This window comes from Coptis chinensis, chromosome 8, assembly GCF_015680905.1.
Source record: "Coptis chinensis isolate HL-2020 chromosome 8, ASM1568090v1, whole genome shotgun sequence".
Taxonomy (NCBI): domain Eukaryota; kingdom Viridiplantae; phylum Streptophyta; class Magnoliopsida; order Ranunculales; family Ranunculaceae; genus Coptis; species Coptis chinensis.
The window spans coordinates 68,544,647-68,558,139 of record NC_141463.1 but is presented as its reverse complement, the minus strand read 5'-3'; the positions used below and the strand labels follow the sequence as shown (position 1 = coordinate 68,558,139).

Genomic DNA, 13,493 nt, shown 5'->3' with positions numbered 1-13,493 from the left:
TCCGGAGGTTGATTCAAAATCTGGCCTAAGCATTAATGACATGAAAATAATTTGAAGAAGGTACACTAAATGCGGCTACTGGCGTCCTTGTTAGCAATTCGTGAATCGAATTTTTGAAGGACAAAACATATAATACTTCCAAATGTTTGAAATTTTTGAAATATTTCGTGATTTTTTGCCTTGAAATGTATAATACGAAATTTGGCAAATTTTTCAAAAATTCGGCTCCCAAAAAAAATAAAATAAAAAATGAATGAAAATTCGGTTGCGCATTTGTTATTTTTTATGTAATTTATGTCATCACTCTTATTTTAAGTACCCAACTCTTACATTTTTAGTGATAAATTAATCCAAAAGCTTTGCTTTTATCTTTTTTGGGCAATATTTAAATTGTCATGTCATGGTGTGTGTATTTTGAAATTTGAACGATAATTTCAATCCAAGAACAAATAAATGACGGTACCTATGTGAACAATTCAATTGGTTTCAATGTTTTTGTAGCTAAATTGTTTAGATATGTTTGTTATGTTGTAAAGAATGACAACTATTATTAATATTTACTAACATAATATCACGAATTTTTGACTTCCGAATTTTTGCAACTAAACATTTAAAACATGTATTAATTAAACACCGCATAATTGCCATATTGCAAATTTTTGACCGAATATTTGATTGTACCATTTTTTTGAATCACCGAATATTCTCAAATTATTCCCGTACCGAATTTTTGCCATATCCCGAATCGCTAACAAGGCCTGACGTAAAGGGAGATTTCTCTACAGCCTCAGCTTTTGTAGCTATAAGAAATAAAGGAGTAAGGGTTTACTAGCATGGAGCTGCATGGAATCGTTTTACTCATCCCAAGCTTGCAGCTAATGCTTGGAAACTTCATAATGGAAGAGCATTGATCGATTTAGCAGTAAAGAAAAAGGGTATTCATCTAGCGTTAAAATGTAAGCTATGTGGACTGCAAGAAGAGGACTTGAATCACCTCTTGTGGCAATGCACTTTTGTCGAAAAGACTTGGAATTGGCTGGCGGGAAAGTTCAAATTCAGAGTAGGCTTTAGCAAGCTGCAAAAAGCGATGAGATAGTCCCAACAAGTAAGTCCCTTTCTAAAAGCAGGTTGTGGATGGTGGCAGTTAGTGGAGGCATGGTTGCTATTTGGAAAGTCAGAAATAGAGCACATTTTGAAGGAAGAACTCCCACACTTCAGTACTGCTTCATTCTAATTCAAAAAGAGATGCATAATGCTGCTACTCTCTCGAATGCTCGTACCCACAATTCATTACAAGACTTGGAGATTACTTGAAATTGGGGCTTGAACATGAGACCCACAAACTCGAGGGTTCAAAGAAGGCATCGGCTGCTGCTGGCTCCGGGAGAGTCAAAATCAATACCGATGGTCTTTGCTAAAGGTAATCGGTCGGTCAGCGGGGTATGCGTCATCCTTTAGGGATCATGATGGGAATTTTCTGCTTATTCGTGGAAATCGAAGGACTGGGTGAAGCTACAAGTTATTGGGCCGAGTGCATTTGTATTTTGGAAAGTGTGGAAATAGCTATTGAGAAGGGCTGGCTGAATGTGTGGGTAGAATCGGATGCGGCTACTGCGGTTACTCACTACAAAAAAAAGACTTTATATCACTGTTAAAAACAGTCACAAAAAGTCTTTTGTGACGGGTTTTTTTTCCCAAAACCATGACGGAGTGAGAGTCATTTATTTTTTTCCCAAAACCGTCACAAATATTGGTTCCAGACTAGCCTCTCTCTACCATAAAAAACGGTAACAACTGCTCAAAAACCGTCACAACAAATCATATCATTTGTGACGGTTTTAAATAAACGGTTATGCATTCATTCTTTTTAACGGTCATAAAACCATAAAAAAAAATGGTAACAACTGCTCAAAAACTGTCACAACAAATCATATCATTTGTGACAGTTTCAAATAAACTGTTATGCATTCATCCTTTTTAGCGGTCATAAAAGTACCATTAGTCATGACGGTTTGGGTAAAACAGTTGATATGTATATATATACATATCACTATCAATCTATTTTACCCAAACCGTCATGACTAATGGTACTTTTTAAAAATAAAAATATATTAAAAACGTGAATATATATATAAAAACCCCCCAAAATTGGGGACCTGCAATAAACTACACACCTGAATAAACTACATATCTGAATATGATCCATTAAATTTCAAATAACACTCATATATATTGCTAATTTCATTGAAATATTCCAATCCCATTGGATAACCAATATATATTTGTACTTAATCGCAAAACGTAATGAAATAAATAACACATTTCCAATCTAATTCATATAAATATAATCAGCCTAATCCAAATCCAAATGAAAAAATAACCTAATCTCGTCAAATTTGATCACCCACATATATGTCTTCAGCCTTATGGTTCATCTTCATCTTGAGGATAGTTCTTAATACATTCTTGGATGAACGTAACAAAATCCATTCGAACTTCATTTATCTCCTTGTCGGTGAAGGCTTTTTTATTGCTAAGATTTTTTATCTGGAATATAAGAAACAACAAGTTTAATATTTTGCAAAATAGAGAATAAAAAAAAGTTAAAAACATAGTTGCTAAAGATATCAAAAGCATAAATTAAGTTAAAATGTGAGAGGTATTTTATTTACTTTCAATGGAAAAGGAGAAGGATCGCTTATTATGTCTCGCATAAAGCGCATTGCATGAATACCACATTGTTTACCATCTGGTTGCAGAGGGCCCTGCAAAAATATCAAATTGAATTAAGGGGTGAATTACTTATTAGGGGCAAAACTGTATTTTCACAACAAATTAGTTCTAAATAGAAAAAAACACAATCGGAGGCAAGGGTTTCACAATAAGAATTGCAAGGCCTGCATCAACCGATTCTTTGTAAGTTCTTATCCTTGATGAACTGTTTAGATCTCTTGTAAACGTGTGGACAATCTTGTCAAGGCTGTAAGCCCTAGAGCTCAAGGTAGTGGTGTGGCTAGCTAAAGTTATGCAGGCTCCGGATAAAGCTTTGATTGTGGGAGGCGTCGAGAGGCTTATAGTTATCTCTTCAAGGATCTTTGTGACAGTCTTTGGTAAGGAAGTCCGGATTTTTGGGGTTAGTCCTTGCTTTACGAGCATCCTTGAAGTGGATAGTCGATCGGCTTGTCATTTGTGTGTTCTATTTTTTTTCCTTTATGAGTGGGCAACCTGTGATTTTAGAGATCATTCGGACTACTCTTCCTCCTAGACTAAAACTCAACGGCGGCGAAAAAGACTATTCACAAATATATCTTTAGTTCGCTTTTGAAGCTGCGGATGGAAGCTATGCTTGGTTTAGCGCCTTCCAGGAAAGCATACATGGGGAACCGAAAAAAGTTCCCAAAGGTGCCGACCGATAATGTTATGTGATCCTCTCTTGATTCAGGAGACGGGGAAGACTTTTGGTAGTGAATAGTTATCTTATTTCGCGGTGTCCCTTGTCTTTCTATACTGGGAAGAAAGTCGGAGTAAGCGATCCTCACATTTCGCGTGCGCAAGGAATAAACCAACTAGAGAAGTACCTAACCTAAGGATGGATCATGTTTACTCTTTTCCGGTCTCCGAGTCATTCAAGAGTTCTGCACGAAGCGGTTCTTGGCTAGGGTGTTATCAATAAACGCATGTAATTTATTAGCTCAATCTACGCGGGGATAGCGAGGTTTGAAAGGGTCCCCACGTAGCGATTTTGACCCGCTGGTCTATGTAATGTAGATCGGGTGGATTAGTTTCCTCTCGTTTTGAGAGGCATATTCCACAAAGGCCAAAGTCGTTGATCGTATATTGGTTTGACGCTAGGCAGAACTCTTGTCATCCTTACTTTTTGGTAAGGAAGAACCCTGTTGAATCGCAGATGTATTTGGTGTTAAGACACACAACGGGTCAGGCAAGTCCCTTTCCCGGTCGGTCCGATTGGATGAATATCTCGCGTGCGAGGTATGAAACTACTAGGAGATATCTACCTGTGGAAAAGGCCGCTATAGTTCGAGAACACGAGAGGTGATGAGCAGAAGCTCCACCTGTAGCTGTTTAAAGCGATATTAGTGGTACAAACTTAACCACTCATTCAATCCCTCTTGAGTCAGCAGAGTTGACCTTGTTCAGTCAAGCACCACGAGGGCAGTCATCTTAGCTTAGAAGAGATGCATGTGCTCTCGGCTTGGTATGGAGAGCATATGTGGTAAAGGGGAAGCATAGAGATAAAAGTGAGACTTTTACTGTTGTAGTATGGAGATAACATGTTTAAACACTTAGTCATGCCAACCGATAACTCGGAAGGGAGACTACAATAGCTAAGGATGACATGCAACCAAGAACAGATGATGCAAGGGAATCCACCTAGAATCTTACAAGATAAATTCGCAAGCTCTATTGTATGATCAACCTACTGGAATCTCAGAAAAAAGGAAACCACAAATCAACAAAATCCACACAAACTAAACTTGGCCTTCTGCCACAAGTCCAACCTCCCCAGGCACAACCTCTTTGCTTGGAATCCACCAGTACATGGATACTAGCCTCTTTAGGACTTTCAAGAAACTAAGACAGGAAAACAATAGCTTGCATGCATGTACAAACAAAAGCAAAATAAAATTACAAAGAAATACATACCAGAAATTCAGGTGTAAGTCTACTTTTTACAAAAGTATCCCAATCTTCTTGACTGATTACTTTTCTATACAACTTTGGTATTTTCTTGAGTCGCTTTGGTTTATTCTTAAATGGTAAGATGTACCATCTAGTAAGGCGAGACTTGAGTGCTTTCCACAACCTGCCCATACAGACTTTGTGCGTAATAGATCTTTTCGTTTGTGTCCAACTTAAATTTTTCCTATTTGTAAGTAGCATATTAGTTAATCATGTAAACAAAATGAAATTAGCTTATAAAGCATTAGATTAATGTACCTTGAAGAGATCCACAAAATTTTCTTTAATGTTGGTGATACATCTTCCAATTAGTTATTCTAATCCTTACTCTTACCCTCACCAAGTAGCCTCCATAACTACCGATGTCGGTTCCACCTTGACTAATTGGTTGCCCGGGATTCATTATAAACAACTCCTTGATATTCACCTTTTTTTTAATTTTTAATTTTACACACTTTGCCGCCTTTCTGACTTTCCTTTTTTGCTTAAACCTTTTGCTCTTTGCTTCGTCAACTTCCATATCTTTTGAGCCCCATAAAACTTCTGTCCTGAATGGCCTTCAAAGCCATCTTCTAAGTCCCAATGCTCTTGTGAACCATCTTTGGAGTTGAATGTTCTTCGAACCATCTTCAGTCTGAATTCTCTTGAAATCTGAATACTCTTGTGATTCGAATGCTCTTCTTGATCCATGAGTATACCTATATATATATATATACAACCCGGCTCCCTAAAAAGGACCTTAAATAAGAACATTAAATAAGTACCAAATCTAAAACACCCAACTTCACCTACAAAATGATTTAAACCCTAATCTTTTGTGCATATGATCTACTAACCATAAAGAACATATCCACAAAAATTCAACTCGTTTGATATCCTCTAACTTAGATAAAATTGTTTTCCACTTTTGAAAATATATATAAAGGTCCAGAAATGTCTAGTTTTTGCAATCATCTTTTGCTAGTGTTAAATATTGTCAAACGAGTTGAATTTTTGTAAAGATGTTCTTTATGGCTAGTAGATCATATGCATAAAAGATTATGTTTTAAATCATTTTGTAGGTGAAGTTGTGGGTGCTTTAGATTTAGAACTTATTTAAAGTCCTTTTTAGGAGCTATATATATATATATATATATATATATATAAAGCTTCCATATATAAAACTTCCACCAAGTAGAAGGTATGTAATTGTTTAGAAATGTAAACAACACTAGTCATCTCAGTTTAGCTGTAAGTTTAACACAAAACTTGAAGCATTCTTAAAACCCGATAAAAAAACAACAAAAAAAAAAAGAAAAGAAAAGTCCCATAATGACTAGTAAGAAGTCTTATTTAACTTTAAAGAAAAACTCATCGGGCTCGATCCAAATCCCTTCTACAATTTTCACGAGCATAAGGCAATGACAATTCATTAGCTAAATCAAAGGAGTCAATAGTTGGCGGCTTTGTGCGTAATGGAATCATCATCGAACCCGGCATCATCGTTCTTATTGCGATAGTCTCTTTCGGAGTTGCAAGGACAAGTGACCATCCCAAATTTAGTTAGTCGTCCACATAAAAACTTGCTTGGCAGGATGCTAAAATAAAAGGGTCGGACTTGTGGCCAATTTACCAAGTTACAATGGATGTGAAACTGATTCATCAACCTATTAATGACCTCTTTGCATCAACCCAATCACACTTGAAAATAGGAATCTCGAAGGTCAAGTAATCCAACACCCATACTTCCGTAAGCACACCATAAAAGCACATATCGAAATTACGGGATTCTTGTCCTTGGCACTAGAAATCTCCACTACACTAACTCCACTATTTTGGTTGACTAGTTTAGCTTCTCGATCCTTTGTGTGATAGCGAAAACCCTTAACTTCATATCACGGAATATTTTAGCACATCTAGACTAGGTCCCATAGCCAAAACTGCAGCGTGTAGGAGACTTTTTGTTATTTGGTATGTCTTGCTCTTCCTCAACTGGTTCTCAAACAATGTTAAGAATAGTGCTTTTAATTTTTTAAGTAACAATGGAATGTTAACAAAACATACCTTTTGGCGAAGCCAATTAATAAAGGTGTGATTATGCTCAGCTTTTATCCATTTTGCACCCTTGCGATGATTTTGAAGCCTTAGGTAGTCTATATGCTCCCTCTTATGTTAAGAATTAAAAGAATACAAGTATTAACTACCAGCTCCCTTATGGAAACGTTGGAGATAAACATCTAGTTAAATTGAACTATTGTGCATTTATCTACTTACTTGATATAAGCCCAACTTCTTTCATGTTTCCCAACACATAAAGATGTGCTTGTTGCCGAGGACTTCTCATCAACTTCAACCCCCAATCGGATTCTTCCTTTGCAAATTGTTTCTCCATCTTCCAAATCATTTGTCTCGTCATGTTTCTTGTGGAAGGAACTCCAATTTCATCTACTTCCTCAAAATTCAGCACAAAACTCAATGACTTCTTCTACAATATAATTCTCTGCCATACATCCTCGACGGTTTTGATTCCTAACATATCCCTTTAACACCATCATGTACATAGAAAGTTTTTTAAAGCTTTAAACCTTTGATACGTGCATTGTGAGACATTTAATAAATAAATTCAAAAAATCATTCACTTACCTCTCAAAGGGATACATCCATCGGAAAAAAAAAAAAACTGGACCACCTAGCTCAACCTCCCTTACAAGATGAACTATCAAATGCACCATGATGTCAAAGAATGATGGTGGGAAAACTTTTTCTAACAAACACAAAGTTACCACCAAATCTTTCTGAATATTATCCAATTTCGACACATCCACTATTTTTGTGCAAAGACCATTAAAGAAGAAGCATAACCAAATAATGGTATACCTCACATGCTTTTGGCAACACCGATCGTAATAAGCCACAAGTTAAGAAGTTGTTGCATTATTGTGGTAAGGCAATCATGAGATTTAAGACCATATAATTTCAAATCTTTCATTGAAACACAAGATTTGAAATTAGAACAATATCCATCCTAGGACCTTGGTTCAAACAAAGGTGTTGCAAACTTCCTCTTTCTCTTCTAGATAATGTATAACATGATGGCGGTAGGTAGAATCTTGTCCCTCTCTTCTCTGGTGCTAGTTCTTCCCTTAAGTGCATCTCTACAAGGTCAAGTCGGCTTTGAAGTGAATCCTTTGTTTTTCAATGGAATGTTAAGCAAAGTCCCAATGATGCTATCACACACATTTTTCTCAATATGCATGACATCCAAGTTATGCCTTAAAAGCAAATGTGTCGATGAAAGGCAACTCAAAAATATAGATATTTTTTCCCAACACCTTCCTCGATTTTTGTACATAATCATTTTTTCCTCCGCTTTGGTGTTTTTGTATCCTTAGAACTTATTTGCTCCTTCCCATTTTTCTTTCTTTTGAACCTTTGAACCTAATTCGGCGCCTTCTCCTTCTTTGATTTTTTGACTTTCTAGCACTTTCGGTGGCTTTCCCATTAGTTTTTGAAATGCTCAACTTTTGTGAAGATTTGCACCCCGCTAAATGATTCCCCCGACTTGATCGCAGCTCTTGCTTACCATTAAATGGTCTTTTTCTCCTTTCAAGACCGATGGTTTTCTCCTGAAGCCATCTCCAATGCTTTGCTTGTATACATTTTTCTTGCCGTGTTTTCAATCTAATAGAATCTATATTTTCAGATACTTGGATAAAAGAACAAGATACTCTTAACAAGATAACCATTAAGTTTCCAAAGGGAAAATCACTAATTGTCCACAATAGCACAGCCCTAAGTATAAAGGATTCTTGCTTATAGGCATCATATACCTCAACACCGGGCTGCCATAACAACCTCTAAGATCTTCAATCAAAGGTGCAAGATAAACATCAATGTTGTTACCGTGTCAAAAGGACCGATATCAACAATGTTAACATTAAGAACTTTTCTTCATGCACATTGATATATGGTGGCAGTTGTAAGTCGCCAATATAACAGACTAACAACTATGCCTCTTGCTAAGATAATTAGGTGGATTGAAGCGTCGGTTGAAAGTGCAAACCGAAGACTTCTCGAATCACCAGCAAACTCGCCAAGATTGATCGATGTGTTCCATGCTTGGGAATCAATGGGTGACTTATTTGACCATCAACTACCTCTCTTTCATTCGCATGCCATACCAAATTTTCGCCCGCTTCAACAAATTGAAACATTTTTAAGTCTAGGATTATTGGGAAATACCATAGTACTTTTGCTGAGCACTATAATTTTGGTCGATTATTCTTTTTTCACCTTTATACCTTGACGCCCACATGTAGGACAAGTAGTTCTATCATTATTTATTAAACCTCTATAGAGAATACAATCATTGGGACATCGGAATCTTCTCATGCTTTATTCAAAAAATTTAATAGACAAAGTTTCCTTCCGCCTCTCTCCGGGTCAAAGGTATCCTTAAACAGAGCCAACACCATGTAGAAGCTTTTATCGAGACCACCCACTCATTGCCTTACATTGCAAAGCTTTTAACCAGAGATGATAACGGTGTATTTTTACACCCGGCCGCATCGAAAAGGTAAATCTGCTTCTTCAATCGGGCTTCACAAAGTTTTCAGTGGTTCCCCCATGAAAGTCTCCCGAGTGGCCTTAAACATTTTTAGCATATTTCGCGGCCTCATCTAGTCCACCCTCATCAAAACCTTCCTTTGACTCCCTACGATGCTGACTCGCTTTGGAGAATCTTCCCTATGCCACACCCATGTGCAATACGTTTGTTCAATCTTTTCGTTCTCGACGACGCCCCACCTCCACTATATCAAATTCATACATATTCTACATTAAATGCATGACAGTGGTATACAATTCTTAACGCTTTGCATTATGAAAAGCAAATGTAAGAAATTGTTTAACGCTTTCTACATATTTAGTAGAAAATATATCTCGACATCCATGATTTGTCCATCTCCGGGCTACCAAAACAAAATACGATAAGTCTTTATCGCCGACAAACAAGCAAAAATCACAAAGAGATAGAGTTAACTGAAAGATAGTCTAGTTTAAAATGAAAAACAAAAATCATGTTAGATAAGAGTTCTTTGCTATTGATATATTAAGCTCGAAGGGGTCTCGAATTTCGCCGTCTTAACTTAGGAATAGTCTCGAGAAATATCCCTGCAGTAATGCCCGGAAGTTAATCAATAGAATAACACGCCTAAAGGGAACTTTTAAAGGCAACAATAAATAATATGAAAGCCGAATAAAAGAGATATTGATCACTTCAAACTACACAACTAAATTGGTGTTTTCAATTAAAACTACCAAACGGCAAAAAGAAACATAATAAAGGAGCAACACCAAGATAGTTGCTCAAACCGTAATAGTTAACAACGGTGAAATAATGATAGCTAATCATTCTAATGTAAAGCCATATGTGACTAACTGAATATTTCAAAATTCTCCATATAAGGTTCTGTTAAACTCAAAACTATACAAAACACAAACCGATTCACTTCTAATTCAAAACCAACCTAAACACAAACTGATTCGACAGATTTTTAACTCAAAACCAATCAACACCAAATAACTCAATTGAACCTAACCGAAACCCCTTCAATAGCTAAATGTTGCATGGATAGTGAAGAAGGGGATTAACTCAATTAGATGCCTTTGTTATCTTTTTCATAAGAATTCAAAAAGTATACTTTAAGACTTTAACTAACTGTTTCTGGAGGAGTTGGATAGGGCATAGGCGCAACATGATTTTTTGCTTGCACCCGCAATGCTACGAAGGTAACTGAACTTCGGGTGCTGGAACTGGCCTAATCTCTAGAGGCTAGGACCAAAACACCTCTTGCTTAGCGAGCATCATCATTATAGATTAGCAATTGGCTTTGCATGTATGGGGCAAAAATCAAGAACGTAGACAACAACAATCATATTCCATGGCCAGAAAAAATAATTTTCAAGTAAGAAATAAGAAGTGAATGGCCAAATCAAATAGAAAACTTGAAAAATATTTCATTATATAATTCAAAGGCAAAAAGTCCGAAAAAACAATAATGGAACCAAACCTGGGGGTGCTACAAAGTGGCAACGACTCCATAACAGGTTGGCCAGCTTTGGTACATATGTGGAGTAGGAGACCACTGCGAAAATGGGCAAAAGCTAACCATTGAAGTACTTCCATAATTAGTAAATGCAGTTGAGTTTGTTACTTTACAAATAAGATCGAAGTGTTTTGCAGCGCAATGACATAAAGAGCTCCTCGACAATTTATGAAGCTAGTTAAAATATGTCTATTTCAAGAAAAAGCAAACCCACACGCCACCACACACGCCGAGATAACTTCCAATCTAACTATGCACACCGACTTTTTTTTTGGGTTAAAGAAAAAATCGCATATTTATGATAATACATAGCAATCTGTATGACCAAGATGGACCAACCAGGCATCATCTTCCTTTCACCTCATTTGCTATCTCTCACACGGACGTATTACACTCACACACACACAAAAAGACATACAATAATGATTTAAGAATGTGACTTGAATGTCTTCACGGCGGTTGAGTTGAGAAACCATGGCATACAATCATGATCAATAATGTGATCTTGTTTGGCTATAATAAGTTGTGACAACCGCTAGTAATCGATAAGCATCTAGACAAACAAAATGATGATCCGATTAAACCAAAATAAATTAATGCGTGAAGGCAGTGAAGCATACATCTAGACTGCTTTTTTCAGTTGTAGGAAAAGGAAAACATCATTACATAGTTCAAAATACAGCCAACACAAACCTTGAGTCTGCTAAAGACCTCACCAAGCAAAGCAGAATAACAACAGCTATTAACCCAAACAAAAAGACTTATCAGATTCACCACAATATGCAATCGTGGTGAGCATGTCATTAAGGGTTTTAACAGAGATAACTCTAAGACCAATAAACCTATCTAAAACTATCGTAACCCGGCTTTAACAATGGCCATGGAAGTGTAATGAACTTGACCGAGATTCAAAAGTCGATTAATGTGGTCAAGATTGCATTTAATCCGATAGGTTGTACAGTTGTACCTCTCAATCCTTTTCCTAGCTAATGGCCTCTCTAACCGCTCGAATCTTTGTTTTGCATTTGTAAGAGTCCTAGCCAATTGAACCTGCAGCTGTAATGATAACCACAATTCATCATAAAAGAACTATCCGAATCTTCTTTCCCATCTCCCTACAACCCTCACAATTAAATTTCAACCATCTACACAGCGCAAGGCCCGAGTTGAGTGATTTCCAGAATTTGCTATCTGTGTTTGGATGTGAGAATAGTTGTGTATATACTCCACCAGGCATTTCGAGATAATTTACTTTGATCTCCAATATCTACTCTAAATGTTTCCCCTCTCCAGACATACCAAAGGGTGGAAAACGTTGTTGTCAACAGGACAATTCATCTTCCGTTGACACAGAAAAGGCCGAGCTGATAACTCCATACAACTTTTTCTAAAAGGGCAAGACTCATCATATTAGGGCAAAATTTTATCCCAAAACCCAATTTTAGAAACTAACAAAAAGTCATCAAGATATTTCATGCTTCTTAAAAAAAAATCATAAATCTTCAAATAAATGATTAGAGGCCAGTAGAACGAAACTAACCTTCCTGCCAAAGTAGCGAAATAGTTGCAGATCCTCGAATGAGTAATTTCCAATCTATGAAATTTTTGAATAGGTTAAATGAAATATCTTACCTTTTGAAATAGAGATACTCATAATCATTATTTGAACTACGCACCTTTATTATTAGGACCGCATTGTTTTTTTTTTTTTTTGTTTTGTTTGGCTGTTATCTTTTAGGAGGAAGCGAACGAGAGATTTGAGAGAGAGAAAGCACCATAAGAAGAGAAAAGAAGAGAAGACGGGGTATATATATATAGATCAGGTCATTAGACAATATAATTGAAACCCGAGCGCATGATTGTTACATATAATTTAATAGAGCATATCAATTAAATGAGAGGCGTGCACCATTAATTGCCTAGCTCCTGCCTCCTGGTCGTCCTCCCCCTCTATATTTGAATCTCATGGAAATGAAAATGATGGAAGTGATGAAAGATAGTAGGTGGCAGTATCGTAAATTAGAAACCAAAAAAACAACAGTAACCAAAAACCAAAGCACATGGGCTCATGCATAAGGTGTCAGAGACTCAGAGTGATGGGTCCTCCAAAAGTCCAATTCTTGGTTAAATATTTTAATAACCCATTGGATCAAATTAATAGGCCCAACTATCATGATACAAAATTATCCAAAGGCCCATATCAATATTAACCATTAAAGCGGCCATGTCATCAAAATAACAATCAAAGCCTAGATGAAAATAACCATCAAGGCCTACATTAAATAACCATCAAAATCTCTATGTTCTGCAGCTAATTTTTTTCTTTTGGTAACTACTTTTCGTCTCTCTAAAAAATATATTCAACTTTGCACTTGGTTTCAAAACAGAAAATGTACTGTTTTTTTTATTCAAATAAGGCTTAACTAAATTAGGGCTTAACTAAATCTGATTCTATGGAAGCTGTGATGTAGGCCATAGTTTCCAGAAAAGGTAATATTCTCGCCCACTATATTTTTTCCTTTTTCTACCTTATCCTTTTCTTTTACCTCTTATAGTAACTTTACGGTCAAGAAACAAGTAAGAGAAGAGCCAGTACCGCTCAGGTGCTCGCCTCCGATCAATGCTTGTCAATTGATCCCTCAAATCCCTATCTACGAAAATTCTCTCTTTGTATACTTCTCTTGGTTTTTAACAAAGCCAAGGTCG

The 13,493-nt window shown here is 36.6% G+C and overlaps 2 long non-coding RNA genes across 3 annotated transcripts; both read right to left on the bottom strand.

The window, feature by feature from the left end:
* Positions 1-2,210: 2,210 nt before the first annotated feature.
* On the bottom strand, positions 2,211-4,824 carry LOC147482637 (uncharacterized). 2 transcript variants are annotated; one of them, XR_015206071.1, is made up of 3 exons: positions 4,666-4,824; positions 2,673-2,765; positions 2,211-2,547 (listed from the first exon to the last, which is right to left on the bottom strand). It is a non-coding gene; the product is annotated as an uncharacterized LOC147482637 (long non-coding RNA). The 2 variants fall into 2 exon arrangements; XR_015206070.1 differs by lacking the exon at positions 4,666-4,824 and having other exon boundaries at positions 2,673-2,919.
* Positions 4,825-10,760: 5,936 nt separating this feature from the next.
* LOC147482636 (uncharacterized) lies at positions 10,761-12,436 on the bottom strand. The gene is made up of 3 exons (XR_015206968.1): positions 12,328-12,436; positions 11,755-11,843; positions 10,761-10,826 (listed from the first exon to the last, which is right to left on the bottom strand). It is a non-coding gene; the product is annotated as an uncharacterized LOC147482636 (long non-coding RNA).
* Positions 12,437-13,493: the final 1,057 nt, after the last annotated feature.